This window comes from Strigops habroptila, chromosome 2 (genome assembly GCF_004027225.2).
Source record: "Strigops habroptila isolate Jane chromosome 2, bStrHab1.2.pri, whole genome shotgun sequence".
Lineage (NCBI taxonomy): Eukaryota > Metazoa > Chordata > Aves > Psittaciformes > Psittacidae > Strigops > Strigops habroptila.
Window position 1 is genome coordinate 46,359,961 of NC_044278.2, and position 23,039 is coordinate 46,382,999.

The window sequence follows — 23,039 nt, forward strand, 5'->3', positions numbered from 1 at the left end:
GGAAATTCCCCATTCCTTTCTTTCAACTGAAACAAATGCATGTTTATGGAATGGTGACACATAGAAAGATCAAAAAGTAAAAATGTTCTTGCAAGGTATGTATATACATATATATTTATTATTTTTCTTAGCCTTGATAAGCATACAGTGGAAAATGCCAAGAAGGATGAGATCCATCATATTTCTACAAGTTTAGTACAGTTTCAGGTTATCTTACCCAAATGTGAAGAATGTAGGTCACGTCCTTTGACCTGTACATTCTAGAGCTCCAAGGGGAAGTGCTGTGCTAAGCAACCCACTTCATTTTGTCCCTGTTCACTTCAGAGAGCCCATCAGGAAAAGAAAATTTGCATGATGCTCATCACACTCACTTGGTCTCTCCACTGAATCCCACCCAAAACCAACAAGTAACAAATATCTAGTAGAAACAGCCTGGAGAGGAAAAAGGGGGCCTTTACTAGCCATTACTCCACCATGGGTCTCTGGATACTCTCCCCATGAACAGGATGTCTACTTATACCTTGCACCAACTCCCTTTTGGACAGACCAGTGTATGGTAGTGTCACTGGTGAGTCAGCTTAGAGGCAATCTTGCCATGACATGCAACATCTGGAGGAGATATGAGTTTGGGGTAGATAAAGGAAGAGTTGGGGCTGAAATCTTTCTACTGAGATATCTGCTCTGATGTGGGGGAAAAGAGGAGTATCCACCCCACTTCAGGAAATTTTTCAGGCATTACAGGCTAGGTCTTTGCCCTGACTGTAGGAGTAATTAGCATGAAGTTAGGAGTTAGTTCAACATAACTTAGAGAAGCTTCTTTGCAATTAAAATAATAAGTTTGCTAGAAAATGTAAAAACCTTGTCACTCCCACAATGGAGCAGTAAGAACTCCTGCTTTTTGAGATAGCATGTGGTTTTGTTTCCTTAGACTGGGAAACATCCAGACTTTAGCTCCTACCTACTGAAGTTCATGGAGCTCACAAGGGGTACCGGAGGTTAGGAGAAAGGATGGTGAGGTGGAATTTTAGCTACCATACTTTAAAGCATTATTTGTAGATCCTTTTTCTGGGGTTGTCACTGTGTGATCTTTACAAAATTTCTTAAATAACTGCTGCTTGAATTAATCTGAGCAATTACCTGAACTGCCAGGACTGATAACATTGCTCATGTGAGATTAGGTTTCTAATCCTCTATATCTGATAGACCTTTGAACACAAAAGAAATAAGATTTGGTCTAAATTCTATCACAATCAATTGAAAACATTTCAGCAAAGTCAGACATTCAGTAATAGGGACTCTAACACTGTAATGACTGAGGGCCCAGAGAATATCAGCTAAAGCTACATGGAGTGACTGCAGTCTATACTTGGTGTGGTTTAGAAAAAAAGCCAAGTACTTCTATTACTACTTGCAGAAGATCTAACAAAACAGCTTCTTGGTTTGACAAACTTGTGACATGAGTGCACACCAAAAAACGAGTAGATACAAAAGGAATTATCACAATAGGTAATTTCATTTAAATATTAGAACTTTATGTTCTTTAAATTGTACCTCGTAACACCTATTTGTTATTAAACAGTATTACAAATACAGGAATATTATGTATATTAAATACAAAACGTGACATAAATATTAAACTGCTGCAAGATTTATTAAACATATTTCTTAAATAAAAATATAAATATTTGTAATAATTTTTTTTTTTTTTTTTTTTTTTTTTTTTTTTGTACAGGCAAATCCACATACTCTTCTTTCTAAAATAATTAGCTGAAAACAATAGTCTGTTCCATTTAGGAACACAATGTTTGTGCATATGTCCTTGCATAGTATATGACATCCTGGATCACTTTGTGATCTAATAGTATACCTTGTACCTTGTTGTCTGTGAATCTGTGGCAAGCACATGACCTGGTTCTAAGGGTGCAATAGATGGTTAAAGGTACAGGTTAAAAGAAAAACTTACTTGAAAAATCTTTACTCAAAAGAAAAGACTTAAACTAACTCGTAAGCTTACTACATCCCTCGGTTTCTCTGAAACAGAATACTGCGTATTCAGCCTTTGAGAGAGCAGCTGCTTATGTTGCAGTTTATGTAAGCCACTTCATTACCAGAGTGCTCTGGCTCAAGTTTAAAAAAAACCACCATTTTCCAGATTTTGACTTCTCATTACAATTTGAGATAGAAAACAATTTCAAACTCTAAAAAAATGTTGACAGCAAAACTACTTCCTGTGCGGATCCACTACACAATGCTCTTCTTTGTCTACTTGTGGGAAAGAAATTAGAACAGCTGAAATTGCATCAAATTAAATGCTCAACATTTGGGTTTTTTTTTTTTTACTTTTTTGAAAATAAGGTACCAGTTCCAGGAATAAAATGTGTTTGTGTTGCACTGTTTTTTCACTGCCCAGGCTGCCCTTCCTCTGTAAGCAGACTCTTCCGTGCTGAGTCAGAACATACTTGCACTAACCACTCAGTTGTGCTGAAGGGATAATCCTTCAGTGCAGCAAGTGCAGAGTGGCCTGTGCTGTGTACAAAATTCTGCCTACCTAAAGAATTGCAGGGTATGGTATCCTCCCTCTTTGCTGGGTGGAGCTTGATGGTTTTCATGGAGAAATCCAATTTCTCTCTGGAAGAAAATAAAAAGCAGTATGGAATTAGCTATAAACATTTGCTCCATAGAAGTTGAAGAGACATGAAGGATCTAGGGATCCTTGATTACTTTTCCATGCTTGAAATGTGTGTTTTGTGTTCCAAACAGCTGCGCTTGTACTGAGGATATTTGAATTTTCTTTGCCTTCCATAAGACGCTGTTTCAGGTGAACTATTTCAGCTCCGTAAGCTGTTCATTTAGAGCTCTGAAACAAACAAAATTTGGAATAATACAGATTTTCTTTCCTCTTCCAAAGAAAGTAGGTGTAGAGGGTGAGAGCTATGAATTCTAGGACTTCCAAGGCGTGGGTAGGCATGAAAAAACAATCACCTCTAGTTATGTCTTGCTAGTCAACCATAACATTTTTAACTTTGAATGTTTTGATAAACTGACCTTTTTCCAACCCACCGCACTTGAAATATATTTTAGTTAATTAAACCAGTTGCAAAGCACTGTCTTAGTGTTTACAATTTATGATTAAGGTGACTCTAACACAAAGAGTGAACAAAACCCTATTGGAAATGAGACAAGCAATTTATTTTAATATGATAAAAATATAAACATAAAAAATGCAAACACATTTCCATTAAACCATAGTATTTAAATGTAGATATTCATGATGCATCCTCTTCAGCAAGTTGCATTTAGGCAAAGAGATAAAATTGTTTCCTGATCCTGGTGTGATGGAAACCAGTGAGAGAGACAACTCAAGTACACATGTAAAATTGCCCAGATAGTCTTAAGCTTTTCTGCTGTATTATTTTAAAACTTAATTTATAATGACAATTTAAATTATCCTGTATTTCAGCCCTCACTTTTCGGTGAAAATGATCTGTTTGGTATTGAATATTTTTCTTCACAAGGATGTGAAATCTTTGCAATATTATACTTATTGCTTTGTCTACGTATTACGTACAGCAAACTTATCTTTTTCCCCCCAGAAGCTCTCTTGTTTCTTCGATCTTTTTCCTGTGAAATAAAAATTATTGAGAGTCGCAACTTTTAGTATGCAGGATATAGAATCAAAGCGACTTATTTGGGGCATGCCACAATATTTTTTTTTTTTTTACAAAAAGGATATTAGTGGGGTCTAGCCTCAAGTCCCTTCAATATTATCACTGAAGTGTGTTTAAACACACATTTCATTTACTCTGCTTTAGGATTAGCCATTTGTTTATAATGTACCAGCTGACTTCTGTCTGAAATGAGATATTCCATAGGCATTCCTACTTGTTCATGTTGTTAAGCAGTTGCCCATAGCTGGACCTATGGTTTGAGTAGGAGGTGGAATTTGATGACCCCCTGAAGGTCTCTTTCAAACTGGACTATTCTGTGTCTGATTTTGACTGTTGATAGCATTATGTAAACAGTACATCTTGCAGGAATAGCTGAAAATGTACCTTCCAGTTTGACGCTCTCATCAACCTGGCACTTGGTGGCACAAAGCTGCAGCTGAGGGCCAGACCTGCTTTACGGACATTTAGAAAGCAGGGCCATACCCGTTAAAGGAAGTAGTCTAGAAATCTCATATTGTACGAGTGCTACTCTACTAGTTTTGTGACCTGAGCTTGCTCTGAAAGAAATATGGACTTAATGTGCATAAAAAGAACAGTCCATTGTCCTGATAAAGTATCTTTTTGATTGCTGAGGTTTTGAAGTATTTCTTAAGCAGTGATCACTTACCTAGACAAATAAAGCTAACAATATAAATTATACACATTTGCAATATATGTATCAGGTATGGTGTAATATCTTCATATTATTGTCAAGCAATCAAAATATCAAATGACCATGAAATCTAAAAACAAACAAACAAAAAAAACAAACAAAAACTTTTCAGGCTTTTTTTTACCACCTTCAGATCACTTTAATTTTTTTTTTTTACACAAACTTGGAAGCTGGATTTATTGTCAGTGAGAATTGCTTGTTTTCACATACATGCCTGATTTCACTAGCCAAAGATTTAAGCAAATCACGAAGTGCCTTGGCATTGTTCTACCCAGGTTTTAAATACGGATTTCATGACAGACTTTTGTACGCATGTAGCCACCAGCATTTCCTCTGTGCCAAAGAGCAAGGCTGAGATGGCACACCACCAACAGTAGTATTAAGTTGACTGGGGACTGCCTGTGCAAACTGGAGATAAATATATTTTAAAAGGTCTGCGAGACCTGTGGGGGTGTATTTGAGGGTTCTAAGAGAGCTAGTTGATGTAATTGCAAAGCCACTCTATAATTTCTGAAAGGTCACAGAAACCAGAGAAGGTTGTGGACAACAGGAAGAGGGCAAAGTACTATTCCCAACTGTGAAAAGAAAGAACCACACAGGAAAAAACTTCACGCTGGTGAGCACACCCTGGGAACAGTATGTGACATGTCCCCATGGAAGCTGTTTGCTTACTTGTGAAGGGCAAGAAGGTGACTTGGACAAGCTAAGTCAGATTTACCAAGAGTAAACAGTGCATAACCAACCTCATTGCCTCTTGAGATAGAGGGAAGGGTAGTTACATTCTTCAAATATTAAATTAATCAAATACTAAATATCAAATAATTAAAGGTATTTATAGACAAGATTGAGACATTCTTCACAAAGATGCATAATGACGGGGCAAGAAGCAACAGACAAGTTGTCTCAGGAAATTCTGGCTGCATGTGAGGAAAAAATACTTCACTGTGAGAAAAGTTAACACTGAAATAAGTTGCCCAAAGTCATGGTGGAATCTCCTTTGCCAGAAATAGCCCAGAGATATGAGATATGCAGGGCCATCATTTCCCACAGGAATTTGGGCAGCAGGCTCTCTGGAAGTCCCTTTCAGTCCGTTGAGCATCCTGTGGTTTTGAGCTCTCACTAGTTTGTCTTTCTCAGGAGAGCCAGCAGATGGCACGGTCCAACAGCGCTAAAAATCTGCAAGCAGCAGTAAGGTGTGCTACATACTAAATAGAAAAACCCCATGTTTATTTAGAAAAAGAACTCAGAAAGAGCCACTTCTACTTCATTGTGGTCAATTTTGCATTGAGGGAGTGTTATGTGCCTGTGTGCCCAAGCCATGTAACACTGCACTACATTGGTAGGCCTTCCTGTAGCATAGCATTAGCCCCGTAGATTAATGGTGACCTTCCCTGGCTCTCAATTTCAGACAGAAAGGCCATTTGGCCTGTTAAAGAGCACCTTATAGGTGCCTTATAGCTAGGTAACCTCATGATCTCATGTACACATATAAGCTTGTTGGGTGAATGAAAGACATGGGGCCTCCAACTCAGCAGAGGCATTACAGGCTGGTCCTTAGAAAGGTGTACCACCAGCCATCAACAGGACCAGGACATGGAACTCTAAAGACAAAACGCATTTGGGACCTTGCTGCTTACCAGTTTATCCCATACCTCATTCCTGGTGAGCATCTGAGGAGTCCTTGGGAAACACAGAGGCAGGGAGCAGGATGCACTTTCTGTGTGATACTTTTCACATGAACAGAAATGGTTGTTAGAGATTATTAGGGGTTTTGTATAAGAACAAGTAGTGGCAGGACAAGGGGTAATGGTTTTAAATGAAAATAGAGTAGATTTAGATTAGGTATAAGAAAGAAGTTCTTTAGTGTGAGGGTGGTGAGACACTGGAACAGGTTGCCCAGGGAATTTGTGGCTGCCCCATCCCTGGCAGTGCTCAAGGCCAGGTTGGACTGGGCGTTGAGCAACTTGGTCTAGTGGAAGGTGTCCCTGCCCATGGCAGCAGGGTTGGAACTGGATGAGCTTTAAGGTCGCTTCCAACCCAAACCACTCTATGATTCTATGATTTTATGATTAGGCTCCATATAATTTTAGTGTTGATTTACTATGCTGTTCATGTTACTGTGTTTTGATACAAGTCATGAATACATAAAACCAAACGTAACAAGATATTTCCATTGGCACAAAAGACTTCTGGTTAAGTAATATTTGCCTTGGTAAACAGATATGGATGAGAAAGCGAGTAATTACAATGTACCATGTTCAGGTACATCTGGCATACGCGAATGTCGCAGCTGGAAGGTTTTCCCTAGCTGTTGTCAGCTTGTATGTATGCATTACCTTAATCTCCGGGAGGAGCTCACGGAAATGAGCAGACATGTAGTATAAACAGTTTTTATAAGCTGATGACTACTTGCACCTGAAATCTTTGTGATTACTGTCAGTTTAGAAATTTTAGCCGAGTGCTTGGAGTAAAAGCTTATTTAACTTTTATTGGTGTTGAAATGCCATTGCTCCTAATTACAGGACAAAGACGCAGGTCCAAACTGAACAGTTTGAAGATGCTTAATACGATGAAGTAGCAACATACTTGTATGAACGTTTGAGGGGGACAAACTGAGCCATCTGAAGTGACATTTGACTGAGTAATGGTAGTAGTGGGGTGAATTTGACGAAATTTGTTTAAAATAAATTCAGGAATAATATTCAAAGGACTTAGTGCTAGCCCTGGAAGCCCACCCTCATAACACAGTGGTCAGAGTATTCATTTTGAAGAGTGGAAGGAAAAAGAACACCTTTCCTTAAGTCATTTCTTTGTCAGGTTTGGGAAAGGAATTTGAAACGTGGTCCTTTGTTTCCCGTGGAGCTTTTTTTGCCGTAGGCTGCAGGGGATTCAGGGTGGTTTCTTCTGGTCTTTGAAACTGCTTTTCTGAAATATGTACTGGATTAAGAGCTGAAACCAAAACCTCTCCAAAGAATTTGTTAATCACCACCACAGTGTCAGTCTCTTTCCCTGTGGCCAGTAGTTTTCTAGGTACTGGAACTGGTGTAAAAGGATGAATGTAGTGGGTCTCCACCTTTGCTTGAGGCAGGAGACAAAGCTTTAGTTAAAAATTTTACTCACAGTGAAGCAGAGGAGAAGAGTGAACTGCATCCTTCTGCAAAGGTGCCAAGACTGTGCTATGGAGGACATGAGAGAGATTTGAGGGCTATTTCTCTGTCCTTATGAGTTTATCATTGTTCATTATAAAAAATGCCCACAATGACTAGCTTAAAATTATTGGGGGGTTTAATGTTATTTTTGCCAAAAATCACTATTTTTTCAACGTTTTGCATTAACAGAAATGAGTTTTTCTTTTGATTTAACCACAAAACCAGGGATCTTGCATTTTGGAAACACTGTAACTGTGTTAATGTGGTGCTTCTCAGCAAGCCTAATTAGCCCACAGACAGTGTGGTTCTGATGTTGCTTGTGCTGCAGCTCATTTATTGTGTGATAATTTGAGGATCTCTGTGCCATAATCCACTGCACAGTGTAAGGGTGCCCTCAGCCATTTTAATGTCTTCCTTATGTCTCACTCATGCTTTCACTTTGAAAAAAGATTACTGCTCCCATTCCTTGTAATGTTCAGCACTTACTGAATTTAGCAGACAAGGTGGGGCTTCAAAATTGAGTCAGTTAAATGAGTTGGTGGAAATTTACAGCAGCAGAGGTTGTCTAGTGGCCAGAAATGAAGGCCAAACAGAGAAGGACAGAACATTTCAGTCTAGCCTCATCAGGCGGGTAGAGTCTGTTGGGTCACTTACCATCATGTGCTGAAGTAGGAAGCTCTTTGCCCCAGGAGTGTTGGAATTTCATGAGGTTTGTTTGTCATCAGCCTGATAATGTCAGAGCTCTGACACCAGGATCCAGCCATAGCAAAGGGTCGTGAAGAACAGCATATGGTTATTGTCAATCTAAATTCCCTTTAATGTAAAAATAATGCCATTGAATAAGGCAAGGAGTAAGGAGGGGTGGAGTGGGGAACAGGGAATAGGATACATCCTCAGAAATGTGATGCAGTGCCAGGAAACACACTCACTGTGGATGCATACACTCTTCCTGTGGTATATGTGTCCATCCTGCCACCCTCATTTAAGGATGGCAGTTCATGTGCACAACAGTATCACATGCTTCTATAGGAAGAAAAATCTTGATCTTTCCTTTCACTTACCTGTGAGGTTTTTTGATATTTAAAATGTGTGAAATCACAAAGTAATGGAAAGGACTTGGTAGTGCTCCCTGTTTACTGAACCAAACCTTTGGATCTGAGTTTAGCGTGGAACACTGACTTCTGAGTAAAAGTGCTCAAAATGCTCAGTGTTGGGCTCAGGGTTTTTCATTGCTAAGCAGTGTATAACCACAGAGGTAAGCAAACAGAGCTCTTACTCCTAAAACCACAAGCAAGGAACTCCATTATTGCTCCATTATTGCTCTGCAAAATGCACTGCCTCTTTCCTGGAGTGATACTGCTGGTTTTGCTCTATTCCTTTATGAAACACCATTTGAAGAGTTTAAAAGCTTACATTTCACTTTATGGTATTCATGCTTTTCCAGACTTTCTGTGTATGTTAACCATCAAATTTTATCATTCTTGTTGACTTTTGCTGGAATACATCAATGGCCTTTCTCTAAATGGTTGCCAAATAATTCACAGAGGATTATAAATGTTTTAAAAGAACTAGATTTAATTCTGCCTTCTTGTTTATTTGTAGCCATTTGTTGGTGTTGATGGTTTCATGAGTCTTCCTCACACCCAGGCCCTCTTATGTGCTTGTGTAATATATGGGCTTCAACTTTCATGACCTGTGCAGCAAATTTAGGAAGCAATTCTGCAGTTAGGCTCAAATTCTAAATAAGGTTCATTAGGTACAAACCCATATAAATCTCAGACATGAAAATGTGCTGAATCTCACACAAATTAAAAGTATATAGTGCTGCACATTGTTGTGGATGAGGTTTGAATGAAAGTGCAACATTCCACTAGCTGGCTGATTTGAACTTAAATTGTGCTTGTGAGTTGAGACAAAGTTGCATAATGGTTTTGTTAACTCAAATGTTTGCATTTGTAAACTCACCCTCTGAAAGGACTCCTACCATCTTCTGTGTTACAGATGTTCCAACCAAAATTCTGAAATACATGGAAATAGTGCTGAAGATAATAATGACCTTTACCACCTAATATGGTTTAAATCTGAGCATTGATGACTCAGAGTAGTGAAACTGTGAGCAGATATACTGAGGAAGGGAACAATCACTAATGTATCAGGCCATGCATTCTTCATATCTGAGAGAATCTTTGTTATTCAAATATGTCTGCTTTATGTGAAGGGCTGTAGGAAGGGTAATTGTTAAATCTCAAGATTCAGAAATAATAGCAAGAAAAAAGTCTGGAAAGGGTTGATTTGGTATATTTGTAACTGTCAGAAATTGTAGTGTATAGACTTTTGTGTTCTTGTCATAAGAATAAATTGCTGATGAATGCTGAAATTGCAATTCTTACAGAACAAAAATACTAGCTGTCTCATATCTTTGTTTCTGATGTTTACAGATTACACTTAAAAGGAAATTTTTCATTTAGGATATGGAAACAAGAGTCTATAGTGAGAGAAGCCTTTGTTATTGACTGATCTAAACACTTCCTGGTGTGTATGCCTCCCAAGAACATGTATAGCATTGAAACTGAAGCCAGCTGTGCAGAAGCTGATATGCCTCCAGAGTTACATGGCTATGCTATACTAGCTAGAGCCTTGCATAATGGAGTAGCTCACTACTAATCATGGACAGTGGGAGAACTGCTAGCAAGAGTCTGCTTACCTCTTTTTGTTTAGCCTTCATTTACCATGTAATAGGCTTCTGGTTAACTACACGAAACTCAAAATTTGTGAAAACAGAAACAAGTCTAGCCAAAACAACTGGGTGAAGTTCATGAACGTTCAGAAGAAAAACATAATTTTTAATCACATGCCTTTTTCTGCATGAGCCTTGTTTATGAGAAGGAAGCTGAGGTAAAGGAGAAAATGATCTATGCGAGATCACTCAGGTTGCTTTCTCCTCAGCAGAGGTTGTTGGTTAGTGGTTCACCTTCTGCTGAACTGATTTGACTCACTATAACAGCAGAAGTGTCTTCACTATTTGCCAGGTTGTTTCTGTGCATTGCATAAGTTACACTGGTTCATTGAGAAATATGATGAACGACCTGAAAGCTGGCACAACTAAGGCAACAGGAAGTGTGTAACTGGCAAATGCAAGCTCTTATGGTAGTTCGCCATGTGTCATGAAACTGCTTCTGCCATAATGCTGGTGGCAGAGCATGTCAAAGAAAAGCAGGTGTTCTCAAACTTCGTTTATATGGTCGATCTGTTTATTCCATCTGGGAATAGATAAAGCCAATGGCCTTCCTCCTAATTTTGCAATCTTTTGCTTTATTGTGGGCATGTCTGTATATATAAAGAAAAGCACCTCTGTTCTGAGTTGCATTCACATTATATAGACATGGGGAAGTTGATTTTTTTAGGGGGACAAGCTGAAGGAAAGCAATCCTGTGTCCTACTGAAATGCAGATGGGAGTGTTGCAGGTACTGAGCCTTATGCTCGTAAGTCAGCCCACAAAAAAATGAAATCAAGCCATTAAAAAATCACTAGTTTCATGCAGCTTTTTTCCTTCTAGATGTCTTGAGTCATCAGAGTTCACATTATCAAATTTGTCTTTCAAACCACAAATGCTTTTTCTTTGTTTGTTTCTTAATGTAAGTGATATTTTTCTTTATTCCAGAGCAGAAGGGCTACTGGAAAACAGCTAGTATTGTGAAATTCACATTACTATGGCAAATGCAGCTGATGCTGAGAGGGAGCAGATGTGCTGGGCCAAGGCCTGGGGAATAGTTCTGGAGAGCCAGGAGCCTGGCTGAAGCTGGCTGAGCTCTCAGGAGGGTGCTCTGCAGTGTGTTTTCTTTGGAGGCAAGAAGTTCTTGCCCTTTCTCATCTGCTGGCTGCTCTTTCATATTCCTGCAACCCTCTCAGTTGTACTAACATAACTGTTTTCAGTTGTACTAACATAACTGTTTGTGGTCTTTGCCATAAACTCCTTGCTATGTGCTAAAAAAAAAAGGGTATTTGCATGATGACGGCTGGGAACTGTGATCCAGGGATAGAAATAAGGAACTGAAAAGAGAAGACATAGGAATGAGACAGGGCTGTCATATGTCTGGATTGGCACTAAAGAAAGCAAATAATTAAACTACAGCCACCAAACATTTAGAGGGAGAAAAAACATTTGTTGAGGGAACTGAAACACAACTGTCTATCTAGCTGGTGTTTGCTTGCCTGCCTCTTCCCTGTTCCTTAAAGGAAGCATAAGGGCTGAAGGGCTGGGAGAGCAAGAAACTGAGGTGCTACAATGATAGAAACTCATTTCTGCCCAGTGCCAGCCAACTCCATTCCCCTGGTTCAATTGTTGACTCAAGTCCCTCTTCTCAGTGAAAATCTTGATTATTTTGAATCAACAATGCTCATAGAATCACAGAATCACAGACTGGTTTGGGCTGGAAGGGACATTAGAATTATCTAGTTCCAAACCCCTGCTATGGGCAGGGACACCTTCCACTAGACCAGGTTGCTTCAAGCCCCATACAACCTGGCTTTGAACACTGCCAGGGATGGGGCAGCCACAGCTTCTCTGGGCAACCTGTGCCAGTGCCTCACCACCCTCACAGTGAAGAATTTCTTCCTAATGTCTAATCTAAATCTACCCTCTTCCAGTTTTAAGCCATTCTTCCTTGTCCTATCACTACATGACCTTGTAAAATGTCCCTCTCCAGGTTTCTTGTTGGCTGCTCTAAGGTCTCCCTGGAGCCTTCCCTTCTCCAGGCTGAACAACCCCAGCTCTAAGCCTGTTCTCATAGGATAGGTGCTCCAGCCCTCTAATCATCTTCATGGCCCTGCTCTGGACCCTCTATTTTGCTAAAATATTACCCTTACTAAAGCACTTGCTTTAGTACATCTTTTTCAGTGGAGCTTCATGTTCACCTCTTTCTCCTGCTCACCATCTGAGGTGGTGGGGCCTTCCTGCTGTTAGCCATGAGAGTAGTCACCCTAATCCTGCTGGCTCCTGCTCTGCCCCCACCTGCCAGCCATGGTCTTTAAAAGGAAATACTTTCAAAGGAGTATTAGTGTTAGACATTGATTGGATTCTCCTACGGGAAAATAAATCTAATAAAGTAGTCCCACTCCACTTGTACCCCGAGCCTCGTGTTGTTTCAGTGCAGCAGTATGTGTCTGCAGGAGGATGCTTATGGGGGCAACGACATTTAGTTGGGATTATTGCAGCGTGCCTTCATGCCTAGCCTCTGGACAACAGTTTTTTTTTTTCTTTTTCCTGTTTCCATTCCTCAGAGCAGGATCTGGTTTCAAATTATGTTAAAAGACTTGGGTTTTCTCTTTTTCTTGACACTGCCCCAAACAAATATGTTCCACTGGCAAAACCACTCTTCATTCTTTAGTTACTATTAAAGTGGTTTTTATTGCTCCTTCTCCACCTTTTTTAATCTGGCAGAATCTCCTAGACAGAAAATAATGATCTGGTTAAATTTACAAATGTTGTCGTGGGCAGAGCACTCTGAGTTGATGAGACACTATTACCCTATGTGTGTGTCTGATGTGGCTATTATGAAACAGAATTTGTGCGTAAAACTTTCTTCAACTATTTAATGAATGGTAGTCTCCCTTTGGAAATTAAACTCTCATTCATTGCAGTAAATGCTATGAATAAAACCAAGCACTGTTTCAGGATGAAAAATTAGCTCTATCAGATGAATTTTACATGGCACTTGCCTTAAAGTTGGAAGATGCTTCATACATCCTTTGCTAACGAGAGTAAGTGGTGATTAAGGCATCTGTAAATTGTTCTAGTGGTGCATTGCATTTTAAATTGCCTGAGCACAGCCAGCAGTAACCTTGCTGCAGAGTTAATAATTGAGGAGCAGCAATGTGTTCTTGATATCTTCTTCCTTGGAAAACATTCTAGGGTCTCTGGTAATGTTTACTCCTTATTGTTGGTCCTCTTCTCTGCTGTTTTATCTCTGCAGTATTTCCTTTCAGCAAGAGATCCAAAGTCACCTGTACAGCAGAATGAAACTTCTCTTTTTCTGGGCTTCTGCACTTGAATGAGCAGCCTTTCTGCCAGTGGCAGCTCTCTGAAACTCACCTTAAAGAGGTGATCCAAGGGTAAATGCATTACCTGTTCCCATAGCTCAGACACCTGGCAGTTCTTTCTTTTGAATATATGCACTTTAAATTGCTAGGTTTAGAAAAAATCAAGTTAGGTCTTTTAAAGAAAAAGCTGTGTAAAGGTGTGGTATCAAAGTCTAAAGCAGCTTTAACTTTTCTGGACCCATTCATAGTATAACAGAATGAAAGGTGAAAATTAACCTCTACAAAAGTATTCAGCACAGATTAATCCATACAACTTCTCTTTTGTAGATCTCCATTCAAGGGCCTGATACAACTTCAGTTTTGTAATGGTGTAACACTGCTGACTTTTTCTCACTGTGAAGTTTCAGTGGCATAAACCTAAGTGTGGTAGTAGCAAATTAACCCTTCTTTTTAAAAGAATAGCCCTTCTTGTGTCTTGGGAGAAATAATAAAATGCAGGTTTTAGTTGATAACTAATGATTAAACCATTCAAACTTCACAGGAAACATATATTAACTAAATGTCTAAGTAAATTTAAGAGAAAATAAGTTTTTTTGCAGAGTGGACAAAGCAAAGCATTCAAAGTTCAGTGAGTAAAGAAGTGGCAAATCAGTGGAGAAATACTGCTGTTAGATTACTAGAGTGGCATTGAATAAAGATGCAATATTACAGATTACAAGTCATATTGAAAATCGCTGGGAGATGATAACCACAGCTTTTTGTTTTGAAACACTGCTTGTAATTTCAGAGGTTCAAGGTAAAGGAGTGGGATGTACAGAAAACAGCAGATTAGATGGAAATCACCAGATTGTATTGTAAAATACTAAATATCCAGCAGATTGCATTTCACTTGATGCATGGTGTACTACAAACACCATAAACTACAAAAATCTAAGTTTAAAGAGCTAAAAATATTAGCAATACCCCTGCAGTTGAGTCATACATTGAAGTAACTTGTTATATACCCAGGATAAATGTTAGACATTATTCAGGTTGAAGCTTTTTGATAAAAAGGGGAGAGAGTTTTACTGTAACCTTCTACATGAGTTGAGTAAGAATATTACTGTGGGTATAATTCTGGAGATGGATTAGCTGTCCTTAAAATTTGATTTTCAGCAACCTTTTTATGCAAATGCTGAAACAAAGTCATAACTGTATAAAATACTGTCTTACTGTAGCACGTAAATAAATCCATGGCTGCAAAATGATACAGATGTTTTTGTTGAGTTTGTGATAGTTTTTGCAGACACTCTGCAAAACCTGCTTTTTAATATTTTGAAAAAGCTTTTCTTCATCTTCATAAATATGAAAATTGTTCTGGACCAAATTCACCCATGGCATAAGTGAGTATACCGCTATTCTTCTCTGTGACATGTAGCTGTGAATTTAGTCTCCTGATACTGAGATGTGTCCCTAATTTACATGTCATTTCCTTATTCCTACCTTCCATCTCCTGGAATTTTATTTCCTCATTCAAAACAACTAAAGATTCCCATCACTTTTGGTGGAGTCAGGGTGGATCAGAATGGCTGCCATTGTCTTTATTTACTAATTTAAAGACATTTTCAACTTATTAAAAAAAAAAAAAAAAAACCAAAACCAAAACCAAAAACCAAAATCCAAACAAAAACAAAAAGGAAAAGCTGCATTCTGCAGATGTGATGGTCTTGGATAGATGGGATGCAGTGGGAGATGGGGTAATGAGAGTGTGTAGACAGATTGAGGAGATAAAGGAGATGGCCTGGGAGGGGGCTTGTGAAGGCCCATGAAATAGATAGTGCAGATGAGACTACAGGTTACAGGACAGGCCAGCTAAAATATCCATTTGCCTGGTGCGGGGGATTTTGATACAGTAGATGGAGCTTCCCTCATGTGGATATTAGGGGACTGGTGTTTGCTGCTTCCCTTCTGTAGTGACTATTGAAGTTGAACTGGTTACCTGCTGAAGTTAGGAGGCTTCCTGGAAAAATAAATGGACACAGTAGGCAATGTCTAAATAAATATATATATATTTATTAGAGCAGCATGATTTCTGAAGGCCTGACATGTGGTTTCTAAATGCTCAAGATGGGCTTTCACTTGGAGTAGGCGGACAGAGGCTTTTTGATAAACACTTCTGCATTAGTCCCTACATGGGAGTTCATATTTGGCTTAACTGGCTATTTATTCTAGATGCCCACAAATGCTGCTTTATGTTTGACTTCTGACTCCTCTTCCATGTAATTATACTCCTGCCCTTCCTCAGTTCTTGGCTTTATTGTCCCAGACCTGTAACTTGTTTGACCTAAGTTTTGCTCAAACTACAACTTGTTTTTGTGAAGCTGAGCCAGAGAGGAGATAGCACAGCACCATTTTGCAGCTTCAGATGTTGGGGCTCACCTGAGGTGAGCAAAAGCAGGTAGAGAAATGCATGAGCCTATGCCCAGCTGGCAGCTGAAACTAATTGAGGCCCAGAGATGCTTGTCTAGTGGAAGGTATTCCTTCTTGCCTCAGCACAACAGTTAACAGCTCAGCTAACCAGAGAGTTCAGCAGCTGGTTCACCCAGATTTAATTTGAAGTTCTTTGAAAACCTTAGAGTGAGCATTATGTGCTTTTAGGAACAGCCAGACCTGCAGATGTCTTGGCAGTGCTTTCCTCAATATATTGTTGCAGGAAAAATGGACCATGGCTTGTGCTGTCATGCTTCTCTTCCTGCTTTCCTCAGGACAGTCTTCATAAAATGTGGGGTTTTTGTATTACCATTGTAACAAAAACTGGTGTACAGGTTTAATTTCTTAGCTTATTTCGTCTTCTCTTTCTCTTGTCCTAGAAACAATACAAACAAAACCAGAGAGAGTGTGTTTCTATTTTTAGTGTGAAGTGTTTGGGTTTGTTATTATTTTGAAAGCTGCTAGCACTTGTTGAATTAATCTGTATCTCTTGTTCTTCAAGATAACTTAACTATTAGAGGTTTTATGGCTTATGAATATTTCTGTGGACATGTGACTAAACTGAAGCCAAGGTTCACAGGTAAGGGAATCTTGACAGAAACGAGTACTTGATATTTACGAGGCTCCATCTGCCTTTGTATGTGAATTGATGAAGACTTTGCAGCCTAAAAATATTGCATGTCTTTGTTACCGCAGCTCTCTGGTATGTTGCAACCAGCTGGTGAAGTCAGCCAAATGTTGTATTCTTCCCTCATGAATGTAGCATGTTTACATTACAGATGAATTCTCAACATGTCATGCTTTACTGAGAATCTTTAGGTTTGAGCTGATTAAATCTCCACCAGCAGTGAACTATCATGCTTTCTTGATCTGCTAATGCTGATTAACATTTTAGTGGTATTTTTCAGTGCATCATTTTAACACAGGAAAATCAACAGATAATAGATATGAAGTGATTGTTTTCCTAACTTATCTTGCAATCAGGTGAAAGCCTCAACCATATAAATTTGTCCCATAAAATGCAATTCTAGTATTTATTTTTCTCCATCCATGCTTCCTCTAACCTGGTATCTCCTGTTGAAGGAGTGTAGGATGTTTACAATGTCTTTAATACTGTGAGTTTTATACCTATGTCACCAAACTCTACTTTGTTAGTATTCCGCTGTATGTCTTTCTTACACTGGGAAATGTTTTGTGACATTGCTATACTCCTGTGATCTTGTGTTCTAAAATTCAGTGTCTGACTTCTGGTTTTTGTTTGTCATTTGTTAGCCGCCTCTTCTTTACTGGATGAGACAAACAGGTCTTCATACAGAGATTTCTTACTCAGAGAAACTAGTCAATGGCCTGCAAATCTGAATCAATTTGAGCAGATCAGAGAAAATGGTAAGGCCTCACTATCTTTAGATCTTATATCTTAATTAATTAATGATAGATATTAATCTAATAGATTAGATATTAGGAAAAAATTCTTCACTGTGAGGATGGTGAGGCACTTGAACAGGTTGCCCAGAGAAGTTGTGGCTGCCCCATCACTGGCACTGTTCAAGGTTAGATTGGATGGGGCTTTGAGCAACCCAGTCTAGCACAAGGTGTCCCTGCCTATGGCAGGGGGGCTGGAACTAGATGAACTTTAATGCCCCTTCCAACCTAAACCATTCTATGATTCTGTGATCATGAAAGAAAACCAAAGCAATTCCAAAACCTTGCAAGAATGATAGAATCCCATCCATCACTTCAGGAGAGATGCTGGGGGCAAAGGTAAATTCTTTAGAACACTGTGACAGCTGGTCAGTATATGCAAGTGATTTGTGTGCGGTAAAGCTTTGTTTATCATACATCTGTAGACAAGTTTAAACATAGCTTTTCTCAGCTTCCTTATACTTTCAGACTAAAGATTCTCTGGATTTTATAAATAAGTTTTGAGAGTTGCAGTTCTGTGGTAAATGTTCCATCTTGTAATTTCTAATTAGCAAGATATATTTCTTGCAATACTTCATTTTATTACATTATTCCTTCATATGATACACTATAAATCATATTTATGACACAGTTCTCCACTCTGAATGAAAAACAGTCTTCTGTATACATGTTGTTAGGGGAAGAATATCATCAATGTTTCTTTGCACAGGGCTTATCTGTACAACTGACTTCCATGTATAGCTTTAATCCACTCTAACTGCTTGTCTGAGAGGGGCTAGTTAACATCAGATTGCAGATCCTTAAAAAATAATATTCAAAATAGGATACCAGTATTTCTTTAAAACAACTCATCCAGTTGAGGGGTCCAGTCATGTTGACAGTAGGTCCTGTTGTATAGCTTTTTATGGGGTGGGCTTAAGAGTTTGAGGGAAGAGTAGTAGGAACAACTACGTCCAGGTAGGTGGCATGAAAAGGGCTTTATGTACCCCTAGGATGTCTGTGCAGTAAGGACTGAGTGTCAGAACAGGTCTACAAAGCTGGATGTTTACCTCCTCCTCCTGTCCTGGTGCAGTTGTGTTCCTTGGGCACAAGAGGAGCACACTACTCTTTGCAGGGTATCTAGGAATTGTGGTAAGCAGGCTGCAAAAAGAGGCCTGGTTCTGCATGACATTATGTTTTCACTTAAATCGAAGCAAAAGGGGACAGAGAGGCAGCCTTTCAATCCTTTTCCACCTGTGAGAACTGATGGCACAGGCTGTTAGGAAGCCTCAGGAGATATTTTCTTTCTTAATACACAGTTGTAGCGCATAGTAATGAAAATTATGTGCATCTGAAAGACAGTTACCGTAGTTGTTTCTTGTGGGTTCTCTTTTTTTTGTTCCTTTTTTTAACATTTTTTTCCACGTGTCTGGTCAAATAGGAACTTTTCTTGGAAAAATATCTATGGAGTACTAGTGTAGTATGAAATGGAAAAATTTAAATAGTGGCAAGAAATAATTTTTAACTTCACCTGCTTATGTAATTTCCTATCCTAGTTTGTTTTTTTTTCTTTGTAGCAAAGTATGCCTTGTGCCAAAAAAATGAAAGCACAATGAAAAGTGCTTTTGTTTCATGTTTTACTTCTTGTTTCTGAGCCATTAAAACAAAGAATTCAATCTTTCTTGTCTTTGGGATGAGAGGTTTCGAATGTGCATGAGTTAAGCTGCTTATTTTCACTCATAATTTTGGCATTAGAATGCAATGTGTTATTAGGGTTTGTTTACACACAAATCTAGACTTAAATGGAAGAGAAAGTCAGTTTCCTCAGATATAAGGTTCTGGTAAGAAAGAATGACTTTGTGATCTACAGGAATGTGTCTCGTGAAAGAAAACAGAGTTGTCTTTGCTGTGAACCAGCAGGATGTTTTTATCAGAGAAGGCTGGAAAGGAAAAACAAAGCTTGCAGGGCTGCTTACCCATGCCCACATAGGGAACTGGTGTGCCCACCCTCCTGCTCCCAGCTGCAACTCTGACCTTGGCTTCTGCATTCATCCCCCTCTTTTAACCTGACAGCCAGCTCTGTAGCAAGTCAAGAGCGTGCAAGTGTCTCTGATATACATATCTATTTGGCAGTTGTCAGCCCAAAGGGAGTTCGGTCCAAGTGCCCATTCAGCAGCGGCTTTAGAGGAGAGAGACTGCAGGATTAGGAAAAGGATATGTGCAGAATAAACAGCATGTGTAAGGAGAGGTACTCATCAATATGCCTTCTGATGAATCCTTTCGCTTTCCTCCTTCCCACTGCATGAAGATGAAACTTTCTGTGATACCTTTTGGTGCCCTGATTAACTGCCTGTATCTTATTGTTCTGCCTCCAGCTCAGTGAAGATGAATAAGAGCTATTAGTCAGATAAATGATATCTCCAGGCTGTAACTTTTTTCAGTCAGAAAGCTTGTCAGTTTTGTGTTTCCTGTAAAGCATGTAGGACTCTACAGAAATTAGGTTAACATCTGGAGATTATGTGTAATTAGTGAGAAAAGAAGATTCTGTTTTACACGTTCTTCAGTCCAGATGAACTAACTGTCCAGGTGCTTCTCTTTCTTCACTTTCTTTACAGAAGGTTAGGCAGCAAAAACTTTTAGTAAAAGATGTGGGTCTGACATGGTTTTTTTGGAGGCTGGATGTAAATAGTGCAACGTTGAAAGAAATAAACTGTAGACATATAAGTAACAGGGCACCGTGACCATCTTATCTAGCAAGTCTCTGCTTTCAAGTCCCATATAGATAGGTGCATCTACACAGTGTTTTCAGACTGATTTGGGCTTCTCTATCCATGGGATATGTGAGCTGGTTCAGAGGGGCAGGGGAGCTCTGCTACGCACCCTGGTGCTACGCTCAGGCTCGGGTAATCTATTTTTCATTGGGTTTATTTGCTGGTATCCATGAGTTTATCCATAAGATATTTGCTCCATAACTGGCTTATGCTTGACTCGCTTGCAGTGGGGACAAAACTCATAACTATCTGGATAAATGCACCCAGAGCATCTGGGTAGCAGTACAAAGTGTACAGAGGAACCATTTCCTAACTGAGGAAGTGGGTGGTAATGGGTTCCATCTGTAATTGCAGACAGATAAATGAAGAGAAGAAACAGCATCAATAGTTTCAGGAATGTTTAGCTTTCTTTGGCTGTTCTAATTTGTTTCTGATAGGCTGATATGAACTAGTATACTGGAGACTGTGGATCAGAAGGGATCCAATTTTTCTCTTGCAAACTGTAGCTTGGCACAGGAAATTTCTTCCTCTCCAAAGAGTCTATGAAGCATAGTCAGAGTGCACACAGAAGAAAGAAAAAAAAGCACAAGCTTTTTTTCACTGGATGTCAAGAGTGTTATGGATGATAGAAGGGATTTTTGTGGAGTAGCCTTAAAGGAAGTTCTAGGAATCCCATCAGAGGCATTAATTTTATGAATGAGGTGTCTTCTGGGGCATCTTTTACAAAGTATTGCTGTATTTTATTATTTGTTCTATAGACCTCTTTCTATTACTAGTGGATACTGTCCCAACACAGACCTTTATCCCACAGTCCAGTTGTTTCATACCAAGTCAACAACATGGAAATGCCATGACTGAAGCAAGAAATTCAAAATTATAGAGCATTTTTTCATAGCACTCATGCCATTCAAAGAATTTGCCTAAAAAAATATACTTCTAAGACTGATGTACATCATTCTGCAAGTCGAAGACGCTGCAGCTAGAAATTCCTTTGCATACAAAAGAATTGCTAGATATGAAGATTCTTACCTTTTATTGGAAATTATGTCCTGGCTTACCCCGATTGAACCAAATACGTTTTTTTACTTTTATCCCAAGCAGAGTAATTAACTGACTGCAGCATATTTAGAAATACTGGGGATAATTAAAATAGACATGCCTGCTGAAAATCTGGTGCTAAAAAAATGCGACTATCAAGTAAGGTTATGCCACCAAAAAAGCAGAAGACTTTTTGCTCTTAAAAACTGCTCTTAAGAGATGCAGTACACGAATGGATACTAGATTACTTGTAAGTGAAAGAGTTTGAGGGTTTATCTGAAAATGTAATAAAATAAAAGATAGGCCTGGGTTCATTCCAATTTTAGTTCCTTGCTACCTGTATTACGCAATGCCTATACTCATCATAGCCTTTCTCAGTGAAGAGAAATACACACTTCCACAATGCTGTGCAACCTTGACCACCCTAAGAAGTACCTCTTTTTTATTGTCTAGGTAGGTAGGTTGGTTGGAGTTACAAGGGTGTTAACTTTAAAACCTCAGCTGACTGTATTGCAAGTTTCAGGCTTGCAAATATGCAGGTCATATGAAATGCCATGATTAAATTTCTTGAAAAAATGATGCCTTTAGAAATAAGCAAGCTGGCTAGAGAAAGTATTTGTTATCTCTGTTACTGGTAGATAGTTAGGGAGAATTCCTTCAACCACAGCAGACTCAAGCACAGAGGGACATTCAGAAAGGACCATGATTTTAGGAATGGACAGTCTCTCAAGAAATGCTTCCAATCCATGTCTGTACTTTTCCTGCAAGAAAAGTTTTGCTGTCTCTGGCTTTATGCTTAAAACACAAGGTTTTTCATGACCTCTCCTCTCTTTAAATGAGCAAAGACAAATAGCCATACTGAAAAATATAAGTAACTAAATGTCTTCTAGCAAAGATGCCATGAGTATGTAATGATCACCTCATTAGTTGTGAGAACAGACAAATAGGAGCTAAAAGGACAAATTACAGAATCAGGATTTATTGCTACATCCAGAATGCTGGACAAATGAGTGCTTCCTTGCCAAAGCTTCTCTTCTGACAAAAGAGAAAATTCAACTGATGTGCATGCCCCTGAATGATATATGTTTAGGGCAGTGGTAGCCTGGGACACAAAACCCCACTGTGTTTGAATTACAAGTTAATTGATAAAGATTTTTAATGATATTGTTACATTATTTTTCGTAGCACAGGTAGAGCTTTTGGTGGTTGTTTAATACTACAGGCAACTCCCTGATGTCACACCAAATGTCTTGCCCCATTTCAACAGAAGGGAGTTAGTGAAAAATTAAATGTATTCTGGGATTTTTTTTATAGAGAGAGGATTAACAAACAATATACAGAACTAGATGTGTTGGGGGAGGGGAGCATTGATCCATCCCAACATTCCTGGTCAGTTGCGAGCACCTGTAATAAGTGCTTGGAGCGATGTAGAGATGTTCCAGCTGCCCCAGCCATTGAGTCGGCTTCATTTGGAGCTCGGCTAAGGTGCCTCTATACAAACGCCTGTAGTATGGGGAACAAGCAAGAGGAATTAGAGATGTGTGCAAGGCTACGGGAATATGATGTCATTGGTATCACAGAAACATGGTGGGATGGCTCCTATGACTGGAATGTCGGAATGGAAGGTTACAGGCTGTTTAGAAAAGACAGGCCAGGCAGACGGGGAGGGGGCGTTGCTATCTATGTCAGTGATAGGCTAGAGAGTATGGAACTCTGTCTGGGGATGGGTGATGAGGTAACAGAGTGTTTGTGGGTCAGGATCAAAGGGAAAACAGCAACGGGGGACATTAC

The 23,039-nt window shown here is 39.2% G+C and overlaps 1 long non-coding RNA gene across 1 annotated transcript; it reads left to right on the forward strand.

Annotated features, from left to right (window-relative positions):
• Positions 1 to 13,203: 13,203 nt before the first annotated feature.
• On the forward strand, positions 13,204 to 13,943 carry LOC115604561. The gene is made up of 3 exons (XR_003990321.1): positions 13,204 to 13,290; positions 13,516 to 13,641; positions 13,897 to 13,943. It is a non-coding gene; the product is annotated as an uncharacterized LOC115604561 (long non-coding RNA).
• The last annotated feature ends 9,096 nt before the right edge of the window (positions 13,944 to 23,039 follow it).